We start from the raw sequence: 23208 nt of genomic DNA on the forward strand, positions 1-23208 counted from the left end.
AGTGGTGGTGTGATGGTAGTGGTGGTGGTGAAGAAATTGTGTAGTGGTGGTGGTGAAGATTGTGGTGGTAGTGGTGGTGGTGGTAGTGGTGGTGGTAGTAGTGGTGGTGGTGGTAGTAGTGGTGGTGGTGATCGTAGTGGTGGTGGTGGTAGCAGTGGTAGTGGTGGTGGTAGTGGTGGTGGTAGTGGTGGTGGTAGTAGTGGTGGTGGTGGTAGTAGTGGTGGTGGTGATCGTAGTGGTGGTGGTGGTAGCAGTGGTAGTGTTCGGCAGCAGTATCTTGGACACCACTGTATTTTATTATGACTTAATCTCCGCATTACATTGTTCAAATATAGGTTAGGTTAACTTAGGTAAGGTTAGGTTAAGTTAACATAGGTTAGGTTAACTTAGGTAAGGTTAGGTTAAGTTAACATAGGTTAGGTTAACTTAGGTAAGGTTAGGTTAAGTTAACATAGGTTAGGTTACTACTGCTATAATCATTGTCATTATAACTACCACAAGTAATTGACATACTAACTACAGGTAACTCATCATCTTACCTAACTTGTCCGCTGAGTGACTTTAATTGATTTATTTCTACAGGTTTATATATTATGATAATGTATAGTAAGTCTTTGGGAACACATACACACACACACACACACACACACAGACACACACACGCATTATTTCTAACCTAACCTAACCTAACCCATATATTTGTAAACACGTCATCACCATCTGCAGTGGAAGAAATTTGGTTGCGTAAATAACACCCGAACTGACAACCACACTTACATCACTATTTCCTAGAACCATACGTGCGTGTTTTACGTTCTCTCTCTCTCTCTCTCTCTCTCTCTCTCTCTCTCTCTCTCTCTCTCTCTCTCTCTCTAGGAAAATTATGTTCAGTCCAGCTCCGGCAGGGTACACAAGGCGGTATTAATGAACAGACGAAAAGGTGATGTCATTCTTGTCTCTGTTGAAACCCGGAAAATAAACTCGTATCTTCCTTAGGTTTGGTTTGGTTAGGTTAGGTTTGGTTAGGTTAGGTTAGGTTAGGTTAGGTTAGGTTAGGTTAGGTTAGGTTAGGTTAGGTTAGGTTAGGTTAGGTTAGGTTAGGGTAGACTAGGTTAGGCTACACAATAACTGTGTCTCACCGGGATTTCGAAATAAGCCATTCGTGATATATAGTACCTGGGTATTGGCCATAAAAGACGCGTTAAGTCCGGGGCCAGAAGTGAGAGAGAGTGAGAGAGACAGAAAGAGAGTGAGAGAGACAGAAAGAGAGTGAGAGAAAGTGAGTGAATGAGAGAGAAAAAGAGAGAGAAATGGTTGATATCTAATTAAAAAAAGAAAGCGAGAGAGAGAGATCGAGTACCGTACGGATCCAACACCAGAAAAGAGAGAGAGAGAGAGAGAGTCCACTCAGCCAGCCAGGACGGGACTCGTAGACGCCTATCAGTCACCTTATCAACCTGGCAGGAGATAAAGGCCGGAGGGGAGAATAACACTCATACACCCCTTTGTTATCTCTCTCTCTCTCTCTCTGTGACGGGCTGTTTTAGAAGTGGGGAGGATAGGTTTGGGAGGGTGAGGGGATGAGGATAGGTTAGGAGAAGGTGAGGATAGACAAGTTCCTCCACGTCAATTGCCTCAATCCTCCATCCAGCAGACAGAGTGGTAGCCAGTGCAGTTGGTGAGTTGTCCGGTCTTCGCGGATTATTCCTCAACACTGGGGACGTAATAGGTTGTTAACTCAGGGTGTGGTTGTTGTGTTGGCGACAGCTTTTACAAATTCATGTCTTGGTGGCCTTAGTGTGTGTGTGTGTGTGTGTGTGTGTGTGTGTGTGTGTGTGTGTGTGTGTGTGCGTGCGAAGACTTGGCACCAATGCAAACATAAACACACTCGTGGGTTGGGTATAGAATTGGCAACAGTGTAAATATTTAGACAGTTAACATGGTCTCGTGTTTACAGCAGACAAAACGCGTTTAAGTCAATTGTTTAAGCAAAGAAATAATGGATCACCTGAAGAATCTCCCCCCCCCCGGGCCAGCTTATTACCACCAAACGATTATCCACCCTAACACTAACCTAACCTAACACTAACCTAACCTAACACTAACCTAACCTAACACTAACCTAACCTAACCTAACACTAACCTAACCTAACACTAACCTAACCTAACCTAACACTAACCTAACCTAACTCTATCCTACTTTACCCTTACCAAACCCTACCCTAACGTAACGTAACCTAACCTAACCAAACACTACCCTACCCTACCTACCTAACCTAACCTACCCTAACCCAGCCTAATACAGTTTTTCAGATTTATTTTATTTTATTTATTTTTTCTATCGAGTAAACATAGTGTACATAAGAACATAAGAACATAAGAATGGAGGAAACTGCAGCGAGCCTATTGGCCCATACTGGGCAGTCCCGTTTACACCCAACCCCTATTGCTCATATAAGCATCTAACCTATGTTTGAAGCAATTCAGCGTATTCGAGTTAATGATGATATTTGGTAACTTGTTCCATTCATCTACTACTCTGTTTCCAAACCAGTGTTTACCTATTTCACGCCTAAATCTAAATTTGTCTAATTTAAAACCATTGTTACGAGTTCGCTCCTGGTTGGATAGTTTGAGTACCTTTGTAATGTCCCCTTTGTGTAGCCCTGACTTCCACTTATACACCTCTATCAGGTCGCCCCTCGCTCTACGTCTCTCGAGGAGTGCAATTAAGATGCTTTAACCTGTCTCTATACTCAAGGTTCTAATGCCCGGGATTAGTCTTGTCATTCTCCTCTGAATTCTTTCCAAGGATTCTATATCCATTCTGTAATACGGTGACCAGAACTGAACTGCGTAATCCAGGTGTGGTCTCACAAGAGCAAGATACAGTTTTAGGATGACCTCGCTAGTCTTGTAACTCTACTCCTTTGTATGAACCCAAGTACTGTATATATAGTGTCCCAGGTGTGTGTATATATATATATACTGTATATATATATATATATATATATATATATATATATATATATATATATATATATATATATATATATTTGATAAATACAGCATATACCTGGATCACGCACCTACAGTGATTTATTTGCATATATATATATATATCTTTGATAAAATCACACGGGAAAAGGAAAACAAAGGAGCACCTTAGCTTTTGTCTTTATTCAAGACATATGTATATATATATATATATATAGTCCCAGAAAAATGTCTACCTCCTCCTCCTGCCTGCCCGGTCCCTGAGAGACTGTGAATTGGACAGAGGGAGGGAGGGAGGGAGGGAGGGAGGGAGGGAGGGAGGGAGGGAGAAGGTAGGCAGGGAGGGAGATATTGAATTAAAACAGTTTATTTAGCCAGAAAAACACAGATACAGAGTGTATAATAATAACAATATTAACATGGCTGAGAACCTGAACTCTCCTGTAGGCACCTGATATATACTATACATTTATCTCAAGGAAGTATTATGTAACATTTAGTATTACAATAGCATGGTGGTAATAAGAACATCTCATAATGTCACCACGGTTATCACTTCATTATTTATAAGGAGGTTGGCGTATTCCTCTATAATATATTAATGATTTATATAATTTAGTTTATTTCATATATAACTTTATTCGTTGGTTATTCATTTGAGTTATTTATCCGTGAATATTTTTTTATTGTTTTAATTGATTACTAATTGTTGTTTTTTTTCAATAGGGTTTTGTTCAGCGGGGAATAACCTATTACGTGTGCTGTGAACTGCCTTTATTAAAAATTAAAAAAAATAATTCTCTCTCTCTCTCTCTCCCCTCTCTCTCTGTTTGACGTCACCACTATAAAAAAAGTCGAATACTCAATAGCGAAACGTGTGTGTGTGTGTGTGTGTGTGTGGAAGGTCAGGTGTGAGGGTTCCTTCGACACCTCATTAGCGTCGTGTTGTTTACCTGCTCATTGTATGAATGGTAAACAGGAAAAGGTGTTGTTGTTTGTTTACTTTTGTTTTGGTGGGGTTGGTTGGTGTGTGTGTGTGTGTGTGTGTGTGTGTGTGTGTGTGTGTGTGTGTGTGTGTGTGTGTGTGTGGTGCCCGGGACGGTTTGAGAATATTGATTAAGAAGCAGTGGTGCTGGTGGTGGTACAGTCAATTTTTTTCTTCTATTTTCTAGCAGTACAAAACATCCTCCTTAAAAACCCTTACCTTGTGAATAAAAAAAATATACAGTATTTTATTTTAGTATGTTTTATGGGTGGGGAGGTGGGGGAGGGAGGTGGGGGTGGGGGGGAGGGATTGTATTTTTATTTTTTATTTGAGATTAATGGTATATTGAACGACATGGCAACTCGGTTTGTTTATTGACTGATGACGTCACTTTCCCGCGTTCCTGTGATGTTTGTTTACAGCTGAGGAGTGCGCGCGCTTTTTTTCCCTTAGGGAGAGAGGGTGATAGAGAGGCTGGGAGAGAGAGATAGAGGGAGGGAGAAGGTGAGAGAAAGTGAGGGAGATAAAAGGAAGAGAGAGATATATAAAGGGAGAGAGAGCGTGAGAGAGAAAAGGAGAAAGTGAGATAGAGAAATGGAAAAAGTGAAAGAGAGAGACAGACAGACTATAATATTCTCTCTCTTTTGTTGTTTAAGTAATTGTCAATAAACTCTTCATGTGTATTACCTTATCTTACACCTGTACAATTTAGAATCCAAAATGTCCACAATAATTAAACAGTGACTCTTTGAAGTTTTACCCAGCTTAGGTTAGGTTAGGTCACTTTATAACAGTTTAAGAAGTGTTGTGATGTGTTGTGGTGTGTTGTGTTGGTTATAGTTCAGGACTTGTGTTGTGTTGCGGTGTGGCGTGTTGTAGTGTGTTGTGTTGTGGTGGTTACAATTCAGGAGGTGATGTGGTGCATGGTGTGGCGTGGCGTGACGTGGTGTGGCGTGGCGTGTTGTGTTGTGTTGGTTGGAGACATACTGTATGACCTTAACCTCTGACCAGTCTCAACCGGAAGCAGTGGGTTACCGGCCGTGTGACCCCTCAGCCAGCCGGTATACTGCACCACTTTAAAGGATACAGCTCCAAGCGGCGTGACGAGTATACCAAGCAGGTCAGTCTACCTACCTAACCTAACCTAACCTAGCCTAACCTAACCTAACCTAACCTAACCTAACCTAACCTAACCTAGTACTGACTATGATGGGAGAATGAATGAATAATAATAATGATGATGATGATAATAATAATGATGATGATGATGATAATAATATTGACGTTATTTCAGGGTGGTACCAGTGATGTCTTACCATTTTCTGAACTGTTAGGTTAGGTTAGGCGAGTTGGAGTTGGGATATAGTTGGTTAGGCAGTTGGGTTAGGATATGGTTAGGTTAGGCGAGGGTTGGGTTAGGATATGGTTAGGTTAGGTTTTAAGTTTTTATTTTTTTTCGGAAATGGGGATTGGAATATATATATATATAGAGCTTGCTGACGCACCACCCTCACAATTCTTCCAGTATTCATCGTCTGGTCATTCATCAACAAATCAATCACAATGTCCACAACTTGGCTGGCTGGCTGGCTGACTGGCTGTCCTGGCTGGCTGGCTTGTCCTGGCTGACTGGCTGGCTGGCTGTCCTGGCTGGCTGGCTGGCTGGCTGGCTGGCTGGCTGGTCATTTGAATATTAAACTTGATAAAGCTCTACCTCTATGCCTCGATGGGGTAGGTGATGGGAATGGGGGGTGAGGTCCCGGGAGGGAGGTACAGGGAGGGGGGGTGAGGTCAGGGAGGGGGGGAGGTACAGGGAGGGGTGAGGTCCGGGAGGGTACAGGGAGGGGGTGAGGTCAGGGAGGGGAGGTCACAGGAGGGGGTGAGGTCAGGGGGAGGGGGGACAGGGAGGGGGGTGGTGAGGTCAGGGAGGGGAGGTACAGGGAGGGGAGACACATTGACCGCGCCTTTTCACCATATTTAAATCTCGGCCGTTTTGCTCCACGCTCATTGGTTCGTTGGGACTTGACTTGACCCGACGCGACAGTTCTCATTGGCTGAGCTGTGGAAGAACTCCCTCCCACCTAGACTACCCCCACACAGAATACCCCCCCAACGTTACCTCCTCACCCCCTCTTTACCACCACCTCGATAGGGTTAGGTTAGGTTACAAGAATGAAGCCACACACACACACACACACACACACACACACACACACACACACACTGCCTTCGTCAATACCGTTCATGCAGAAAATCTAATAACAGAGGTGATATCTTCCTCCTCCTCCTCCTCCTCCCTCCCTCTGTTGGTGATCTACCTCCTCCTCCTCCTCCTCCCTCTGTTGGTGGTCTTCCTCCTCCTCCCTCTGTCCCTCTGTTGGCGATCTTCCTCCTCCTCCTCCTCCTCCTCCCTCTGTTGGTGATCTTCTCTTCCTCCTCCTCCCTCTGTTGGTGATCTTCCTCCTCCTCCTCCCTCTGTTGGTGATCTTCCTCCTCCTCCTCCCTCTGTTGATCTTCCTCCTCCTCCTCCTCCTCCTCCTCCCTCCCTCTGTTGGTGATCTTCCTCTTCCTCCTCCTCCTCTGTTGGTGATCTTCCTCCTCCTCCCTCTGTCCCTCTTTGGTCTTCCTCCTCCTCCTCCTCCTCCTCTGTCCCTCTGTTGGTGATCTTCCTCCTCCTCCTCCTCCCTCCCTCTGTTGGTGATCTTCCTCCTCCTCCTCCTCCTCCTCCTCCTCCCTCTGTTGGTGATCTTCCTCTCCTCTCCTCCTCCCTCTGTTTGATCTTCCTCCTCCTCCTCCTCCTCCCTCGTTGGTGATCCTCCTCCTCCTCCCTCTGCTAGTGATCTTCCTTCTCCTCCTCCTCCCTCTGTTGATCTTCCTCCTCCTCCCTCTGCTAGTGATCTTCCTTCTCCTCCTCCCTCTTGGTGATCTTCTCCTCCTCCTCCCTCTGCTAGTGATCTTCCTCCTCTCCTCCTCCTCCTTCCTCTGTTGGTGATCTTCCTCCTCCTCTTCCTCCCTCCCTCTGTTGGTGATCTTCCTCCTCCTCCTCCTCCTCCTCCTCCCTCTGTTGGTGATCTTCCTCTTCCTCCTCCTCCCTCTGTTGGTGATCTTCCTCCTCCTCCTCCTCCTCCTCCTCCCTCTGTTGGTGATCCTCCTCCTTCCTCTGTTGGTGATCTTCCTCCTCCACACACACACATCCGGGGCCTGGACGCCACTGAATTTTTTAACGTTAAGGTAAAAACAAAGCAATTCAAGTTTGTTTTGATTGTGTTGTGTTGTGTTGTGTTGTGTTGTGTGTGTTTCTGAGTGTGTTGTGTTGTGTTGTGTTGTGTTTCTGAGTGTGTATTTATACTTTTATACATATAATTTTGAGGGGACACTGTTAATGTATACGTTCATGAGCGTATGTGAACGTATATTTTGCGTGTGTTTGTTTATGTACGCACACACACACACACACAAAATACTTACCAAAACACAAGAGACTTTTTTTATTTATTTAATTTTTTACTAAAGAAGAAAAAATTTATATTAGTGTGTTTATTATGAGGTGAGGAGTTTCCGGGCTTAAAGGGCATATCTCCAACAGCGGGAGAGTTGAGCCGGGCTTAAAGCAGACGGGGTGTGTGTGTGTGTGTGTGTGTCTGTGTGTGTGTGTGTGTGTGTGTGTGTGTTACCCATTCTCCTACCTTCTCTCTCTCTCTCTCTCTCTCTCTCTCTCTCTCTCAGATTTAATTAAGATAGGTACAATGGCCGCTTTCTCTAAGATGGTAATAGTCTACATCCAATTTCACTTTCATTTCCATCCAATTTTCGTCCAATTACCTCACATAATCCTATTCAGTCTCACCCACATATACACAAACAGTCTTCGTTCAAATTGACATATTAAACCCACATCCAATTTCTATCAAAATTTTTGGACTTTTTCAAATTTCTATACAATTTCTAATATTTTGTTTTTAAATTGTCATCCAATTTCGGTCTTTTTTTTGCAAATTTCATCCAATTTCGGTTTAGTTTTTAAAATTTTCATCCAAATTCAGTTATTTTTCTTCAAATTTATTTCCAATTTCATCCCAGTTCGTATGAAAATCCTCAACTATTTCGTTTAGTTGTTTTACCTATATTTTGACCCAATTTGTGATGTGAAAAATGTCACTTATTATTATTATTATTTTTATTATTATTATTATTATTATTATTATTACTTGGCTTTAGTAAACTGACACAACTTTATCCAGACTTTTCAAGGACAATATCCTGATTGACTTCTTGAATTCTGATTGTTGTTTGGTGGGAAGCATTGTGTGTGTGTGTGTGTGTGTGTGTGTGTGTGTGTGTGTGTGTGTGTGTGTGTGTGTGTACTGTTTAAGAACTGAAGGTATATATGTGCAATTTAGTATACACACACACACACACACACACACACCAACAATCAACTGTCAGTAAGGCTCAGCTAACAGCCTCTCCTAGAACGACTTAATTGGTCGTTAAGAATCTAATAGCATGACGTAAGCGGTCGTTTGGGTCAAATTCTAAGAGCATGAAAGGTCACCAAGCACTTAAGGGCTGACCCAGATGGTAGTTATAACTATCAGATATCATTGTTAGCGAGGAAATGACTGCAGGGTCGTTAGGGGGTCATGTCTGAGTGTTGGTAATGAATAATAAGGTAGTTTAGTCAGGTTATGTTAGGTTTGGTGTGGCTTGGTTAGATTAGGTTAGGTTAGGTTAGGTTAGATTAGATTAGGTTAGGTTAGGTTAGCCTCTAGATCTGTATTCATTAGTCAATTTTCTGGTCGTCAACACTATTCTCGCCTTTCATTGGCTACATACACTGACGTCAGACCCTTGCGCTCCTCTGATTGGTGGATACTCCAAACCATAACAATCTCTCTCACTTTACACAGTATGAAGCGGATTTTTTTATTTATATTAAAAAACAACAAACAATTTATGACCCAAAACCTTCATCAATTATTAATTAAGACAAGAAAAACAAAATATATATAAAAATAATAGTTTGTTGTTATTGATTTTGTTATTACTGTTCTTGTTGTTATTTCTGTTGTTATTGTTGTTGTTATTGATTTTGTTATTATTGTTCTTGTTGTTATTTCTGTTGTTATTGTTATTCTTGTTTATTGTTGTTGTTATTACTGTTCTTGTTGTTATTTCTGTTGTTATTGTTATTCTTGTTTATTGTTGTTGTTATTACTGTTCTTGTTGTTATTTCTGTTGTTATTGTTATTCTTGTTTATTGTTGTTGTTATTACTGTTCTTGTTGTTATTTCTGTTGTTATTGTTATTCTTGTTTATTGTTGTTGTTATTACTGTTCTTGTTGTTATTTCTGTTGTTATTGTTATTCTTGTTTATTGTTATTGTTAATTTTGTTCTTGTTTTTTTGTTATTATTGTTGTTGTTGAATATAATGTTACTGACGGAACATGAAACTGATGTGACCAGGAGGGGGATTTTACTGTCTGTCTGTCTGTCTGTCTGTCTGTCTGTCTGTCTGTCTGTCTGTCTGTCTGTGTGTGTGTGTTTGTCTGTCTTCTTACCCCCCGCCATCAGACAGAAGGGCATTATTACTTCTACTTTATGTGTTTGTTTGTCTTTCTTTCGATTGTTTACCGTCAAATATTTCAACCCCGTGTGTGTGTGTGTGTGTGTGTGTGTGTGTGTGTGTGTGTGTGTGTGTGTGTGTGTGTATTTTGTTTATACTTACTAACACACACACGTACACAAACTCACTTTTCAGGTCAGTGGCGCAGCGGGTGCCTCATTCTCAACGCGGTCTGGGTTCGATTCCCTTTTGAGGCTGTGAGGAGTGTATTGGTGAGTGTGACCTTTAAGCTTATTGGTAACTCAGCTTAAGCTTAGGGCATCTATCTATCAGTTGCAGTTTTATAGATAGATAGAGAGGGAGAGATGGACAAACAAAGAGAAAGGATAGATAGATAGATAGATAGATAGATAGATAGATAGATAGATAGATTGATAGATAGATAGATAGATAGATAGATAGATAGACAGACCTCATTCTTACAGGCTTCACCGACCACAACACAACCCGTAAATAAATGACACTCGCCCTTTGGTAATGCTCCTATCCCCGTGTTATGTAATAGACAGGTGTAAGTAACAGCGAGGCAGGGACACACTTATTACTGCCACTCACACTTAACACACACTCATTACTGTAACTCACACTTAACACACACTCATTACTGTCACTCACACTTAACACACACTCATTACTGTCACTCACACTTAACACACACTCATTACTGTCACTCACACTTAACACTCACTCATTACTGTCACTCACACTTAACACACACTCATTACTGTCACTCACACTTAACACACACTGATTACTGTCACTCACACTTAACACACACTCATTACTGTCACTCACACTTAACACACTGATTACTGTCACTCACACTTAACACACACTCATTACTGTAACTCACACTTAACACACATTCATTACTGTCACTCTCTCATTACTGTCACTCACATTTAACACACACTCATTACTGTAACTCACACTTAACATACACTCATTACTGTCACTCATTACTGTCACTCACACTTAACTCACTCATTACTGTCACTCACACTTAACACACACTCATTACTGTAACTCACACTTAACACACATTCATTACTGTCACTCTCTCATTACTGTCACTCACACTTAACACTCATGATAACTTTCAATATTTTTTTTACTGTCGCCTGGTTTAATTAGCGGTGACAGTTATGAATCGCCCAGTGACAAGTGTTCAGGAATTATTGATCGCATGTGAACAGGTTTTGAAAAATGAGATGTGTTGTGGTGGTGTGTGTGTGTGGGAGTGTGTTGTGGTGTGGTGTGGTGAAGTGTGTGTTATGTGGTGGTGTGGTAGTGTGTGTGTGGTGTGGTAGTGTGTGTGTGGTGTGTGTGGTGTGTGGTGTGTGTGTGGTGTGGTGTGTGTGTGTGTGTGTGTGTGTGTGTGTGTGTGTGTGTGTGTGTGTGTGTGTGTGTGTGTGTGTGTGTGTGTGTGTGTGTGTGTGTGTGTGTGGTGTGTGTGTGTGTGGTGTGGTGTGTGTGTGTGTGTGTGTGTGTGTGGTGTGGTGTGTTGTGTGGTGGTGTGGTGTGAGTGTGTGGTGTGTAGTGTGTGTGTGGTGTGGTAGTGATGGTGTGTGGTGGTGTGTGTGGTGTGGTAGTGGTGTGTGGTGTGGTGTGGTGTGTGTGTGTGTGTGTGTGTGTGTGTGTGTGTGTGTGTGTGTGGTAGTGAGTGTGGTGGTGTGGTGTGGTGGAGTGTGTGTTATGTGGTCAAATATATGTTGTTTGTTATATTGGTGTGTGATGCTATGTTCATATGGATGTATGTAAGTATGTGTATATGATCACCCTAAAGATACACACACACACACACACACACACACACACACACACACACACACACACACACATCATATGACAGAGAACTTCCTGATTAAGTTGCCAACACACTTGTCACACACACACACACACACACACACACACACACACACACACACACACACACACACACACACACACACACACACACACACACGTTATTATTATTATTATTATTATTATTAGACAATTGATTTACCTGAGATAAAACTGATACGAGTTGATAATGGTTTAAGTAGCTGGATGGAGGAGGGGGTTAAGGGGGAAGGGGAGGAGAAGATTAAATGGGGGAAGGGGAGGAGGAAGATTTAATGGGGAGGAGATAATGGGTAATGGGGGAGGAAGGGGAGGAGGAGCCAGGTGTTATCAGAAGCAGGACAAGAGAGATGCGAGATAAAAGAAACCATTGTGTCAGAAACTGCCGGGGCACCAGAGAGAGAGAGAGAGAGAGAGAGAGAGAGAGAGAGAGAGAGAGAGAACACGCACACACACTGCACTCACTCAAGCTTGCACCAGACAAACAGGGAGGGGGGGGTGAGAGAAGCAGTAGGAGGAGGAGGAAACACAATGTGACACAGGTGCCCTAGAAGCCGGGAAGGTCAGGTGACGACAGGCAAGACCTCTCACTGCCTAGATAAGGTATGTTGGGTCATCTGTAGGTCAAAGGTCAGTTAGATAAAACTATGGTCATTTGAGGTCATGTTTGTGTGTGTGTGTGTGTGTTTTGGCGATCTGTGGTGTAATGGTCAGCATGGTTAGGTTAGGTTAGGTCATGTTAGGTCTTTTGTTATTATTCTTGTTGTTATTATTAAAACGAAGAGAAAAATAAGACAAGACGAGAAACAAGAAGAAGAAAAAAGAGGAATAACAAGAACAAGAAGAAGAGAGGAGGAAGGAGAAGAAGAAGAACAACAACAAGAGAAAAGAAAGAAGAAAGGGGGAAGAAGAACAAGAGAAAAGAAAGAAGAACAAGAATAAGAGAAGGGGAAGTAAAAGAAGAAGAACAACAAGAGAAAGGGAGAAGAAGAAGAACAACAAGAAGATGAAGAAGAAGAAGGTACACAGGGAACTAGAACAACATTGCCAGAGAGAAGCAAAACAAAATAGCCAAGACAAAGACGCAGAGGAAAGCGCAAACTCCCAACAATTTCCTCCCGGGCGAAATGAAAAAAAAAAAAATAATAAATAAAGTAAAAATAAGAACATCTGTGCGTCTAGGAGTATGTGTGTACTGTATGTAGTGAGTGTTTGTGTTCAATAGTTCCGTGTTATGTTTCTGTCTGTCTGTTTGTGCTTGTGTCTGTCTGTCTGCTTGTGTCTGCCTGTCTGTCTCTAATCCCTGTCTGCTTGCGTCTGTCTGTCTGTCTGTCTGCTTGTGTCTGTCTGCTTGTGTCTGTCTGTCTGTCTCTAATTCCATGTTTAATCACTTCCATTATCTTCTCACTCTTTCGTATTTCTCTCTCTCTCTCTCTCTCTCTCTCTCTCTCTCTCTCTCTCTCTCTCTCTCTCTCTCAAATTAACTTAGCACTAGTTCAATGTCTGTCTGTATTTTTGCCCGTTCAAGTATTGTAAATGTACATGTGTGTGTGTGTGTGTGTGTGTGTGTGAAAAAACTACCTCAACGCTTCATTAATTCTGACCTCAGGTAATCATGCTCATGAGCTTTGTTAAGAGGCGCCAGGTTAATCCCAGGTTAATTAGTCTACCTTAACCCAGGTGTATTTCTTAATTAATTCTCCTCTATCTCGACTAAAGGTGTTAATTACTTCGCTTAACAAGATGATGAAATTAATGACGTTTAAGATGAGTTAATATTTAATTTAGTTATGTTAATCTAATCATAATTAATTTAATCTAACCTAACCTAACTTTAACCTAACCTTAACCTAACCTAACCTAACCTAATTTTAACCTAACCTTAACCTAATCTAACCTAACCTAACTTTAACCTAACCTAACCTAACCTAACCTAACCTAACCTAACCTAACCTAACCTCACCAGACAACACCTGTATGGCCTCAGGTGTTATTTTAGCAGCTGGAAGATGTACTCGATCTTCTCTCTGGTATTTCCTCCCACCACCACTACCACCACCACTACCCACCACCACTACCACTACCACCACCACCCACAATCACCACCACTACACCACCACTACCACTATCACTACCACAATCACCACCACTATTACCACCATTACCACCACTACCACCATCACTACCACTACCACCATCACTACCACCATCACTACCACAGTCACCACTACCACCACCACTACCACAATCACCACCACTACCACCACTACCACAATCACCATCACTACCACCATCACTACCACTATTACCACCTTACCACCACTACCACAATCACTACCACTACCACCATCACTACCACTACCACCATCACTACCACTATTACCATTACCACCACTACCACCATCACTACCACCATCACTACCACCATCACTACCACCATCACTACCACTACCACCATCACTACCACAATCACTACCACTATTACCACCATTACCACCACTACCACCATCACTACCACTACCACCATCACTACCACCATCACTACCACCATCACTACCTTTACCACCATTATCACCACTACCACCTTACCATCACTACCATTAACACCATCACTACCACAATCACCACCACTACCACAATCACTACCACTATTCACCACCATTACCACCACTACCATCCACTACCACCATTAACACCATCACTACCACCATCATTACCACCATTACCACCACCACTACCATCATTACCACCATTAACACCATCACTACCATCTTACCACCATTACCACCACCACTACCATCATTACCACCATTACCACCACTACCACCACCACTACCACCATTAACACCATCACTACCATCATTACCACCATTACCACCACCACTACCATCATTACCACCTTACCACCACTACCACCATTAACACCATCACTACCACCATCATTACCACCATTACCACCACCACTACCATCATTACACCATTACCACCACTACCACCACCACTACCACCATTAACACCATCACTACCACCATCATTACCACCATTACCACCACCACTACCACTATTACCACCATTACCACCATTACCACCACCACTACCACCATTAACACCATCACTACCACCATCATTACCACCATCACTACCACCACTACCATCATTTCCACCATTACTACCATCACTAGCACTAAGTAATGTGTGCGTGTATGTGTATGTGTACGTGTGTGCAGAGCGTAAGTGTACGTGTGTCTGGGCGCGTATGTGTACTTGTACGTGTGTGCGCATGACCAGACGCCCACACCGCTCCTTTGATAACCATAAGAGGAAACCCGCCCATGTGAACGGCCTGGGAGAGAGAGGGAGAGGGAGGGAGGAGGGAGTGAGGGATTTGAGAGGAGGTTCTTAGAAGACCTGCAGTGTACCATGGCCCCTCCTCCTTCCACAATATCTTCCCCTTCCTCTTCCCTCCTCCCTCCTCCTCCCCCCCTTCTCCCTCAATTCAACCATGTCCCCCCCCTCTCTCTCTCTCTCCACAAGGTCAAATGCTCGGCGTCTGAACCTACCCTTTTGTGTACCTTCTCCCCTTCCCCCTTCCCCTTCCCCCTCGCCTCCCTCTTCCTTCTCCTCCTTCCCCCCTCCCTCCTTACCCCTTCCCCTCTTCCTTCTCCCCCTTTCCCTCCCCTCCCTTTCCTACTTACTCTTTGTAGACAGACAGACAGACACGAGAGGCCAGGCACTTAAATTGACGCTTGATGGGGGTAGTTGATGGTTGGTGGTGGTAGTTGATGGTTGAGGTGGTGGTAGTTGATGGTTGAGGTGGTGGTAGTTGATGGTTGAGGTGGTGGTAGTTGATGGTTGAGGTGGTGGTAGTTGATGGCTGGTCGGAAAAATGGCAGATGAAATTCAATGTGGACAAATGTAAAGTACTCAGTATAGGAGATGTAAACAGGGAAACCAGTTACCAGATGAACAACAATGCCATTGTGGAATCCGACTGCGAGAGAGATTTAGGAGTAATGATAAGTAGGAATCTTAAGCCAAGTAAACAATGTATTTTTGCTCGAAACAAGGCTAATAAAGTACTTGGGTTCATACAAAGGAGTGTTAGTTACAAAATTAGCGAGGTCATCTTAAAATTATATCTAGGGCTTGTGAGACCACACCTGGATTACGCAGTTCAGTTCTTGTCGCTGTATTACAGAATGGATATAGAATCCTTGGAAAGAATCCAGAGGAGAATGACAAGATTAATCCCTGGCATTTGGAACCTTGAGTATAGAGACAGGTTAAAGCATCTTAATTTGCACTCCCTCGAGAGACGTAGAGCGAGGGACGACCTGATAGAGGTGTATAAGTGGAAGTCAGGGCTAAACAAAGGGGATACTACAAAGGTACTCAAACTATCCAACCAGGAGCGAACTCGTAACAATGGTTTTAAATTAGACAAATTTAGATTTAGGCGTGAAATAGGTAAACACTGGTTTGGAAACAGAGTAGTGGATGAATGGAACAAGTTACCAAATATCATCATTAACTCGAATATGCTGGATAGCTTCAAACATAGGTTGGATGCTTATATGAGCAATAGGGGTTGGGTGTAAACGGGACTGCCCAGTATGGGCCAATAGGCCCGCTGCAGTTTCCTCCATTCTTATGTTCTTATCGTTGAAAAGTTGACAGTTGATGAAATAATTCCTTTTATCCACTTAAATAAATGTAATTATCTCTCATCTCACATTCTTTATCACATTTTCTCTCTTCTTCTTTAATATAATTTTATTTGTGTGTGTGGGGGGGGATCACCTGAAGATAAACCTAACCTAACCTAACCTAACCTAACCTAACCTAACCTAATCCCCTAAATATTACTAAGGGTTGTTAATCTTCAAGTAACCCCAATTTGTCTTTCCTTGCAAGGGTGATGGCAGTGATGTCACCATTTGTTTACAAGAGTGACATAAGAACATAAGAATGGAGGAAACTGCAGCGGGCCTATTGACCCATACTGGGCAGTCCCGTTTATACCCAACCCCTTTAACCTGTCTCTGTACTCAAGGTTCCTAATGCCCGGGATTAGTCTCGTCATTCTCCTCTGGGTTCTATATCCATTCTGTAATACGGTGACCAGAACTGAACTGCGTAATCCAGGTGAGGTCTCACAAGCGCAAGATATAATTTTAAGATGACCTCGCTAGTCTTGTAACTAACGCCATGCGCGGTAGGCAGATTGACTGACCTAGTTGGCAATTCGTCAATTTGGGTAGGTTGTTAGGTTTGGTTATGTTTGGTTAGGTTAGTCTAGGTAAGGGTAGAGTAGGTTAGGTTCGGTTCGGTTAGGTTAAGTTAGGTTAGGTTAGGTTCGGTTCGGTTATGTACGGCTGGTAAGGTGAAGTTAGGTTACGTTAGGTTGGCGATTTGTTCCTTCATGACGAAGCCACTTGGTGATTGGTTCCACCATACGTGACGTCATGAAAGCATGTTCTGACGTGCTCACGCCCATGAGCATAGTGAATGGTCCATTCTCACTCTTCACTGCCTCAGCCACTCCATGATTAGTTCCTTCATGCATCACGTCATGACTAAGCTGCCCAGTGACTTGTCACTTTGTCCGTGACGTGAATATATGCTATGACGTCACGGCTATGAGCACGCTGAATGGCCCCGTTTTCACTCCGCAATGGCGTCCTAAAAGCCTTAAAATAGTGATCACATAATGTTTATCTGAGAGAGAGAGAGAGAGAGAGAGAGAGAGAGAGAGAGAGAGAGACAGATAGATAGATAGACAGACACAGACATCCGTACTTCCGGTGAATGTGATGTCTGTATGTGTTGTTTTCTTTGGCTGTCTAAATCTCTCTCTCTCTCTTTCTCTCTCTCTCTCTCTCTCTCTCTCTCTCTCTGTTTATCACACTCCCTAACTCCCTCTATCTCCCTTATCTCTCTCACTCTAACTACCAGGAGACGTTCGTTCATTAGTTTCCCCCTCCCACCACTCACTCCCCCGACTGTCTTGGGTTTTTTCCCCTAGTTTTTTCCCCGGACACTCCCAACTTTACTGTTACCATTCGACAGGGAAACATAAACCCTTGGTCGTGTGTGCTGTTTCCCTCATCCCCCCCACCCCCACCCCCACCCCCCCCCCCACCCCCACCCCCACCGACAGGGAGGGAGGGAGGGAGGGAGGGATTTGGTAAGGTAGCGGTGGTTGGGGAATTTTCCTCTTTATAGGGGAGATGAGAGAGAGAGAGAGAGAGAGGAGAGAGAGGGAGAGACACAGACAGACAAAGAGAGAGAAAGAGACAAAAAGAGACAAAGAGAGACAAAGAGAGAGGAAGAGACAAAGAGAGATAAAGAGACAAAGAGAGAGAGAGACAAAAAGAGACAAAGAGAGATAAAGAGAGAGAAAGACAAAGAGAGAGAAAGAGACAAAGAGAGATAAAGAGAGAGAAAGAGACAAAGAGAGAGAAAGAGACAAAGAGAGAGAAAGAGACAAAAAGAGACAAAGAGAGACAAAGAGAGAGAAAGAGACAAAGAGAGAGAAAGAGACAAAAAGAGACAAAGAGAGACAAAGAGAGAGAAAGAGACAAAGAGAGAGAAAGAGAGAGTCACAATAAAAAATAATTTCTTGAGGAATACAAGACTTTAAATACTGCTAAAGTTAATTTATACCACATGTTGTTTGTGACTTATGGTATACAGGCTTATGAAGCTATGTTAGTTTATGTTAACACAGTGTTAGGTTAATCCTAGTTAAAAAGTTATGTTAATCCCAGTTGGAAAGCAGGTTAATCCCTAGTTGAAAGCAGGCGTTAATCCTAGTTGCTTAAGTGTTAATCCCTAGTTGGTGTTGGTGTTAATCCTAGTTGGTGTTATGTTAATCCTAGTTGGTGTTATGTTAATCCTAGTTGGTGTTATGTTAATCCTAGTTGGTGTTATGTTAATCCTAGTTGGTGTTATGTTAATCCTAGTTGGTGTTAGTATTAGTTAATCTTAGTGTGAGGTTAGTTTATATGTGTGTTGGTTAGTGTATAATATTAGTCCCGGAAGTTAATCTCAGTTGGTGTTAATGTCAGTCACCTTCTCAAGACAATGGACTGGAGGTGCATCGAACCTGGACACAGTGAGTGAGATGATGTCACCAAGTCACTTATATAGATAGGTAAAATGATCTAAAATGGCTGCTAGGTTAGGTTAGGTTGGGTTAGGTTAGGTTTTACATGCAGCTCTCAGATATACATGTTGTTGACAGATAGACAGACAGACAGATGGATACAGAGACAGAAAGAAGAGTAGACACACACACAGACAGACAGACAGGTAGAAACACACACACACACACACACACACACACACACACACACACACACACACACACACACACACACTACGTTCCAGACAGCTGTGTAAAGTACAGTATATTGACCCTGTGTGTGTGTGTGTGTGTGTGGTGATGACTCAACACCTGCACCAAGCCCTGCAGGTGTGTCCTCCCCACCACACCTGCACCAAACCCTGCAGGTGTGCCCCCCTACCACCAACACACCTGCACCAAACCCTGCAGGTCCCCCCCCCCCATCAACTTACCTGTCCACGGGGGAGGCTCACCACTGGCCAATAATTAACCAGGAAATAATGTGTGTGCAGGTATTGGTCGAGGAAGAAATGCGGCATATGGCAACTGTGTCAGTAGTGTTGCCATTGTCTTTGTATTTGTTTGTGATGATGAGAATAACAACAATAACACTACTACTACTACTACTACTACTACGACTACTACAACAATTACACTACTACTACTACTACAACAATTACATTACTACTACTACTACTACTACTACGACGACTACTACGACTACTACAACAATTACACTACTATTTTTTTTTTTAACGTGGCCTCCAGCCTCCCCCAATACCCACACCTTCGCCACCATTTAATTACCTTAATATTAAATATCCTAATACATAAGAAGCTATCCTATCTGTGTTAAATTAGTTGAGCCGCAGATCTATGCGGCATTCAGTGACTGTAGCCTCATAGTCAATATCTGGGGCAGTTGTCGGAGTAGGGGCAGAAGCTCTCGTTCCCCTGAGCTAGAGCAAAGCCGACCGAAGGAGAGAGAAAGACAGTCGACATCTCATCCAGGCTGTAACATAACTTCTGGGCTGCTGCTTCTGTTCGGAGATCACCCCCGGAGTCTGGCGTAGAAACATCTTGCACTTGGTCCCATCCCACCAGAGGTTGTGAACACTAGAGGAGTGAAGCTGCCTTGATCAATGTTTTGAATTCTCTCCCCATATGCCCTTCTCTTGTCGTTCTCGTTCCTCCTATGTGCAGCATCGAGAGCTAGGTTACGGTGACATGCGGCCATGGGATCAAAAATCCTGATGTCGAAGAAAGCTCGCTGTCCCCCGTCCAGAATCCTCGAGCACTGACTTCCACGCGGGCTTCGTTAGATGTGTTTGAAGTCCTGTGTTGGAAGATCTCACCATCCAACGGAAGGAGGGTCGGTTCTACCATGACATCCCGGCAGATTTCCTTCAACATATTTGCTGTGAGATCCCTTACCTCGTCATGCCTCATGCATATGAAGCCCCCCTTCTTGCACACCATGGCGTGATCGCCATCGTAGGAAGAGCCACACATGCATTGGGAGGGCAACCTTCTACTGGCCGACCGTACCTTAGAGCAATGGCATCTGTAAATTCTTATTTATTAAGACTGAAACCATTTGCCCTTATCGGTAACGTAGTTAACCAGTTCGAGGCGCCCACCTCCTGCTCTATAGCTACTTTTTTTTCAAATTTTCTGGTACCTGCAGCAACAGTTGCTGCAACTTATCATTTTGGCAGTGCTGTCGATCTGTCGTAATGGACCTACGAATCTTATTTACTTACACTACTATTACTACTACTAATAATAATGATAATAACAACAACAACAACAACAACATATCCAAGAACAACAGCAAATACAAAAACAACAATAATAACAACAAATAAAAATAGCTGAGTAAAAAAAGACAAAAAAATAGATAACATTAACAAACAAATACACAAAATATAACCTAACTAACCTAACCATTTCTACAGCGACGAAAGAGTTGAAACAAATAGAATAACGTTTCCCATTTTTCTTTGTATCATTAACACACAAAAAACTAAACAGGCAGAGAGACAAAGAGACGGATAAACAGCTTATCTTTTTGTGGTCTGGCTGTGATATGTGACGATAGATGCACGTGACTGATGCTTCCTCAGGGGCCCCCCAGTATGTTAAGCTCTCTGAGGGGCCCAGTGTGTTAAGCTCTCTGAGTGGTCGAGTATGCTAAGCTCTCTGAGTGGCCTAGTATGCTAAGCTCTGAGTGGCCCAGTATACTAAGCTCTTGCGTGGCCCAGTATGCTAAGCTCTCTGAGTGGCCCAGTATACTAAACTCTTTGAGTGGCCCAGTATGCTAAGCTCTCTGAGTGGCCCAGTATACTAAGCTCTTGCGTGGCCCAGTATGCTAAGCTCTCTGAGTGGCCCAGTATGGCCCCAGTATGCTAGCTCTTTGGATAGCTGCGTATACTAAGCTCTCTGTTGGCCGTATACTAAGCTCTTTGTGAGTAGCCATTAAGTCAAGCTGTATAATAATATGTATAAGTGTACCTAATTCTCTCTCTCTCTCTCTCTCTCTCTCTCTCTCTCTTTTCTTTCCCTTGCTATCTTTCATCTGTCTGCCTGTCACACACACACACAACCTCAGTATCTTTAAGTTACCCATACTCTCTAGTATCATAGGTCGAAGGTAGATTAGAGAGAGAGAGAGAGAGAGAGAGATTAAAGGAGAGAGAAAGAAAGAAAAGATAGAGAGAAGAGAGAAATTAGAAAACGAAAGAGATTAAAGGAGAGAGAGAGAGAGAGAGAGAGAGAGAGAGAGAGAGAGAGAGAGAGAAATTATCCTTATCTTTTATCTCTAATGACTGATAAAAGGAGACATTAGGCCTTATCTCTCGTTCAGGAGAGAGAGAGAGAGAGAATTTATTTTGTTTTGCTTTATTTCTCAACTGGAGATGTTTGGACGCCATTTTAAGGTAGAGTCTCACTGCAGTTTGGCCGCCATTTTAAGATGTGGTTAAGTTAGGTTAGGTTAAGGTACATTAGGCTAGGTTAAGTTAGGTTATGTAGAAATAATCTGGGGCCTAATCTTGAGGTAATCCCGTGAGATATAATTATGTAAACAATTACGTCACTTCTCATGAGATATACGTAAACAATTACGTCACTGCCGCTTACGTCGTGTAAACAGGATGTAAACAACCTCTAGTACTTATAATACATTGTTAAGTAGACGTGTGTGTGTGTGTTAAGTATAAGTGTATTTGTTTATAAATGGAAGCAAGGTACCACGGGCTATCTGAAGTTACCTGGGAGTACCCGAAGTTACCTGTGAACACCTGAAGTTACCTGGGAGCCAGCTGAAGTTACCTGTGAGCACCCGAAGTTACCTGTGAGCACCCGAAGCTACCTGAGAGCACCTGAAGTTACCTGGGAGCACCTGGAGTTACCTGGGAGCACTTGAAGTTACCTGTGAGCACCCGAAGTTACCTGGGAGCCAGCTGAAGTTACCTGGGAGTACCTGGAGTTACCTGGGAGCCAGTTGAAGTTACCTGGGAGCACCTGGAGTTACCTGGGAGCATCTAGAGTTACTTGGGAGCATCTGTAGTTACCTGAGAGCCAGCTGAAGTTACCTGGGAGTACCTGGAGTTACCTGGGAGCATCTAGAGTTACTTGGGAGCATCTGTAGTTACCTGGGAGTACTCGAAGAAGTTACCTGGGAGCCAGCTGAAGTTACCTGGGCCAGCTGAAGTTACCTGTGAACATCTGGAGTTACCTGTGAACATCTGAAGTTACCTGTGAACACTTGAAGTTACCTGGGAGCCCCTGGAGTTACCTGGGAGCACCTAAAGTTACCCGTGAGCCCCTGAAGTGACCTGGGAACCACCTAAAGTTACCTGGGAGCACCTGAAGTTACCTGGGGCCAGACAGTTAGTCGCGTGTGTGACCAGCAGGTGACGCCTTAAGTTAAAATGGGTCACCCCCCCTCCTCCTTCCCCCTCTCCTCCTTCCCCCCTCTCCTCCTTCCCACCTCCTCCTCCCTCACATCCTAGACGACCCTCCTCCTCCTCCACCTCTTCCCCCATCTCCTCCCTACCCCCAATTGAACCCCAATTCCCCTCCTGCCTGCTCCCCCCCAAACCCAGCCAACTCCACTCCCCCTTCCCCCTCCTCCTCCCCACCTCTGCCCCCCCTCATTTGACTCTCTCCTCCCTTCCTCCTCTTCTCCCACGTACCACACACACACACACATACACACACACCCCTCTCCATGCCTCTCTTCCCTCCCTCCCTCCCGCCATCCCCCTCCCTGCCCTGAGTCTCTATGCCACATCGAACCTCACAGTCATCATTTTCTCCATTATATTTGCACATCTGACTCGTTTTCACAAAATATTAATCTATTCTCACCTTTATATATCATAATTGAGAGGAAATATATGTAGATAGTTGAGTAATTAACTGATAAGTAACATGAAAGATGGTAAATGTGGCAACGTGGCGCTTGTTGCCATGTGTGGTGAAACATCGATCCAACGTTGCCAGAGTTAAGAGAGTTTTTTGTCGCGGTGGTGCCACGTCCTCTACGATGCGGGTGTGTCAGTGGTGGATGTGTGTGTGAAAATAACAGTAACGAGGGGGAGGTGTTGGGGGTGATGAGG

The sequence above is a fragment of the Homarus americanus genome, unplaced genomic scaffold (assembly GCF_018991925.1).
Source record: "Homarus americanus isolate GMGI-L3 unplaced genomic scaffold, GMGI_Hamer_2.0 scaffold40248, whole genome shotgun sequence".
NCBI classification, from domain to species: Eukaryota; Metazoa; Arthropoda; class Malacostraca; order Decapoda; family Nephropidae; genus Homarus; species Homarus americanus.